A 5,399-nucleotide genomic window follows, 5' to 3' on the forward strand; every position below is an offset into this window, starting at 1 on the left:
GATTCTTAACAACAACCACATAAATGTTAATTTCAGTTAAGTACCTTTTATGATTCAAATGATCGATATGATGAACTGAAATATTTATTGGCAGTACTTGAGGCCGAAATGAGCCCCCCCCTCATAAAAATAAAAAGGAAAATGATAATGAAAAAAAAAACAGAATTGGTTTTTGTGTATATAGGGGAACAAACAAGGAACATAAAGCACATATAATCACCACAAATGAGTAATTCAGATGCATTCAATGGACACTCTTGCTTAGGGCTAATGGCAAGGGGGCCTGCTAGAGGTGGGAGGGGGTGGGCAAAGCTGGGTGAGCATTATTGTTGTGAGTGATAACAAAGTAATCATTCAAATAAATTTAATGATTTGTTGAGCCTTGTTTTTATAGATTTGTTAGATTTTATTGCGTATTTTTACGATGCAACAAAAACAGCACGATGGTGGGTCCAAGGGGCAGAGAGTGAAAAATAACACAAATATTAATTACCTGCCCCGCTGAGACCTCTCTAGATAAGGTCTAGCTTCACAATTTCTATGTTGTCGCCCAAGTGATGAAAAAAAAAAATAAATAAAAAAATAATGAAACTGTCACGTCAAGCAGTTCAGTGGAAATGCGATTGTCCGATAATGACAAGAGTCTGCTATTTTTGTCCCTCACACTAAGTGCTGTGAGTGCTGATTGGCCTGGCCTATGATGCAATATGGCGTTGTGAAATGTCTCTGCCTCTCTATCAATGGGGTTCCAAGTCGAAGTGCCAGGCAATCAGCAGTATTGCAATCATCATTCTAATTACGAAAGAAGGAAAAAAAAACCATAGTAAAACTCAATTAAGGCGGAAGAAAATAATTTATTTAGTTTTGCTTAAGAGTCTAAACCCAATGAAAGAGTCAAGAGTCAAACATTTCACATGGGATTCTCATGCCCCTGGCATCTGACGCTAGCGTTAGCGGTTTTTTGTTTCCCATATGAGTTGTATGTTATCAACATGACGCTGACTCTTGACTCTTTCATTGGGTTTAGACCTCAAAGCTTATTAAGCCGCTGGCACTTTTGTTTTTAGAGTAGAACATTTTACAACTACGAAAGTACATAGTGACAAGAATTAATGGATGTTCAAATCAGCTGGCCTTTTGCATTGTTTTTATGCCCTTAATTATTTTGCACACTGGACGCTAGGAAAGACTTTTTTCTTAAAGTAAGGCTTTGATGTAGCCTATTTTCTTTAAATAACTTAAAGTGATTAAATCTCCTTAATTTATAGTTAGTATTGGAAGACTGTGGTGATAAGAATGCACCGGAATAAATCCCCGATGACGGCATGGAATATACTGGGTTGCCCAAAAAGTAATTGCGGATTTTCCATATAGTCGGCGTTGACAAATTTTTTCACAGCTTGTGACTCTGTAATTGTATTCTTTCTTCTGTCAGTTATCAGCTGCTACTTTTAGCTTGAATTAGAAAAAAAGTATAAAAAAAGTATATTTGATTAATGTTCATTCTTAGTTTTATTAAAAATGCATTTACTTTCTTTTAAAAAAAACCGCAATTACTTTTTGGGCAACCCCATATATCGCCTATTCGAAATGAGGTTAGTATTTCCCAGCTGAAGAACAACAAATTAGCAGAAGCAAAAGGATTTAAAGCTTGAACTATTTGAGATCGGAGGCGACACGCTAATGAAGCGTATGCATAAACTCGCCTGCCCAAACTGGCTAAGAAGAACTAAAAACCATTGATTAGAACTTCACCTACGCCTTGTGTCCCAGAAAGAAGACAAGACCGTTTCTACCAACTATAGAGGAACAAGTCTCCTTCATATAGAACACCAGATACTTTCGTGCCTACCGTGTGAGATATAAAATTCTATAGTCAACGAGATAATTGGGAATCATCAATGCCTCATTAAAAACTGGGAAATCCTTCACAGGTCAGATATTCAGACTACACCAAATCCTGGAAAAAGACCAAAGAGAGAAAAATCGACACTTATCATCTTTTAGTGGACTTCAAGGTCACTTTCATAGCTGATTCAATTCAGGTCTGAAATGGTACTCCTGGTAAATATGTAAGACTCAGTTTAAATAGGAAAGAACCTCTCCGAACCGTTGAATAGCAAGCTGTAAACATCCGGGAGCCTATTTGTATTGTCACTCACAATTGTTTAAAATGTCCCCGAAATCTTTGAAATATCGACGAAATCCTTTTTTACAATTTATGTTTTTTTCTCTTTCGAGACGAGCTGAATGATTGGGACGCGTTTCGTCTTTGGGACGCGTTTCGTCTTTGGGATGCGTTTCGACGTGTTTCGTCTTTCGGACGCGTTTCGTCTTTGGGACGCGTTTCGTTTTGGTTAGAAGACTTTTCAACCATATTAGGTGTGATGGCCTCAAGGGCCGTGCGCTGGTATTTTGTATTTGAATCGTATTAATAGCGAAAACGCATCTATGATACAATTACCACATTAACCACGCTCGACAACGCTGTCTATTAGCTGTACTTTTCCCAATGCATGTATTTTTGTGTAATGACAGACATTCTTTCTGTGACAAATTGCACTTCTTCCGTACTACACATGATTTTGTACATCTGTTGGAAGTTGTATTGATGGCTTCGAAGGCTAACGAAGCCAACGGCAATGGCTCTCGCTGTTGCTCCGTGTGCCCAGGTTCGAATCCTGGCCGGGCTCTGTCGAATTTTTAATTTTTCAAGTTTTTTGCCTGTTAGGGCGAGATCATTGAATTTTACAATTTTTGTTTGTTTCTCTTTCGAGACGAGCTCAATGACAAATACTTTTTATTAGTGTGGGTCGGTTGGGATTGTAAATGGGCCAAATCGGTCCATGTTTTGATATAGCTGTCATATAAACCAATCGTGGGTCTTGACTTCTTGAGCCTCTAGAGGGGGCAATTCTCGCCCAATTTGGCTGAAATGTGTCTAAGACAAAGTTTTCTATAGAAAAATGTGTCTGAGACAAATTTTTCTCTAGAAAAATGTGTCTGAGACAAATTTTCCTCCAGAAGAATGTGTCTGAGACAAATTTTTCTCTAGAAAAATGTGTCTGAGACAATTTTTTTTCTAGAGATAAATTTTTCTCTAGAAAAATGTGTCTAAGACAAATTTTTCTTTAGAAAAAAGTGTCTGAGACAAACTTTTCTATAGAAAAATGTGTCTGAGAAAAATTTTTTCTATAGAAAAATGTGTCTGAGACAAATTTTTTCTATAGAAAAATGTGTCTCAGACACATTTTGCACATTTGTGGCATGCTTTCATCTCACTCGACTTCGTTCCAGCCATATGGATTGCTCAAAAATGGGTCTAGCATAAAAAATCGAAGGACCGTGAGTTTTATCTAGTAAGAGTATTTCTTCCGCATTCTTACTGAAGGTTTCTTACAGTCCAGTCGACTCGTATTAGATTTTTCCCTCAGGTACTTACGAGTGCCACCACACTTCTTTCCTGGTATGGCCTCCCAAGGCGAATTTAAGTGCCATAGGCTGAAATAAGAAATACCAAATTTGTGGCATTCTTTTACATCACTAGAATTCGTTCCTGCCGTAATTTTCAACCAATCCATATGACTGGATTGGTTGAAAATGACGACAGGATCGAGCATAAAAAATCGAACGGCGTTTCCCGATACCAGCCTTGATTGACCCTTCAAGCGACCAGGCTTCGAAATCCCTCATGTGCCCCAGGCACAGGCACAATCCCTTATGCACCGAATTTCGAGTAGTGCTGACCTCTCAGAGCAATGAATTTTTGAGCTCCAACGGGAGAAGCAATCCATCGTAGGTGAACCTACGACAGGTGTGTGGTCTAGGGCGAAAAGGCTATCACAAACCGGAAACACCAGGCCAGCGAAAATTTTTGTACAGTTGATTAGACCCATATGGACCGCACTGCCGATTTGAAATCTTGAGACAATAACAAGCAAAAGCGTGGTAAGTTCGGCCGGGCCGAATCTTGGATACCCACCATCATGGATTCCGCTAAAAATGTAGCCTTATTTAACGGGTTTATATTTGAATTATTTTGGTCTCAAGAAGTCATATTGGCATATCGGTACTTACGGGGGTCTATATCACCATATTGATCGATTCGGATAAAACTTGGCACTGATGTTGTAAGTCATAAAATAAGTTTTTGGGCCAAATTTCAGTTGAGTCAGGTGACAAGAAGGCCACCGTACCGCAGAGGTTAAAATGTCCGCCTATGACGCTGAACGCCTGGATTCAAATCCTGGCGAGACCATCAGAAAAAATGTTCAACGGTGGTTTTACCCTCCTAATGCTGGCAACATTTGTGAGGTACTATGCTATGTTAAACTTCTCTCCAAAGAGGTGGCACGCCGTTCGGACACGGCTTTAAAAAGGAGGCCCCTTATCTTTGAGCTTAAACTTGAATCGGATTGCACTCATTGATATGTGAGAAGTTCGCCCCTGTTCCTTAGTGGAATGTTAATGGGCAAAATTTGCATTTTCATGTCATTTTAAGTAGATCTAGCCATGTCCGTCATGTCTGTCTGTCGAAAGCACGCTAATTTTCGAAGGAGTAAAGCTACGCGCTTGAAATTTTGCACAAATACTTTTAATTAGTGTAGGTCGGTTGGGATTGTAAATGGACCAAATCGGTCCATGTTTTGATATAGCTGCCATATAAACCGATCTTGGGTGTTGACTTCTTGAGCCTCTAGAGGGCGCAATTCTTCTCCGATTGGAATGAAAATTTGCACGACGTGTTTTGTTATGATATCCAAACAATGTGCCAAGTATGATTCAAATCGGTCAATGTTTTGACATAGCTGCCATATAAACCGATCTTGGGTCTTGACTTCTTGAGCCTCTAGAGGGCGCAATTCTCGTCCGATTTGACTGAAATTTTGCATGAGGTTTTTTGTTATGATTTCCAGTAATTGTGCTAGGTCTGGCGCAAATCAGTACATAACTTGATATTGCTGCCATATAAACCGATCTTGGGTCTTGACTTCTTGAGCCTCTAGAGGCGCAATTCTCGTCCGATTTGACTGAAATTTTGCACGTGGTGGTTTGGTATCACTTCCAACAACTCTATTATGTATGATTCAAATCGGTTAATAATCTGGTATAGCTGTCAATAAACCCATCTTGGATCTTGACTTCTTAAGCCAATAGAGGGCGCAATTCTCCTCCGATTTGGATGAAATTTTGCAAGAGGTGTTTTGTTATGATTTCCAACTACTGTGTTAGGTATGGCGCAAATCAGTATATAACCTGATATAGCTGCCATATAAACCGATCTGGGATCTTGACTTCTTGAGCCTCTAGAGGGCGCAATTGTCATCCGATTTTGCAGAAATTTTGCATGACGTGTTGCATTATGACTTTCAACAACTGTATCAAATAATTTTCAAATC

Source organism: Stomoxys calcitrans, chromosome 2 (genome assembly GCF_963082655.1).
Source record: "Stomoxys calcitrans chromosome 2, idStoCalc2.1, whole genome shotgun sequence".
Lineage (NCBI taxonomy): Eukaryota > Metazoa > Arthropoda > Insecta > Diptera > Muscidae > Stomoxys > Stomoxys calcitrans.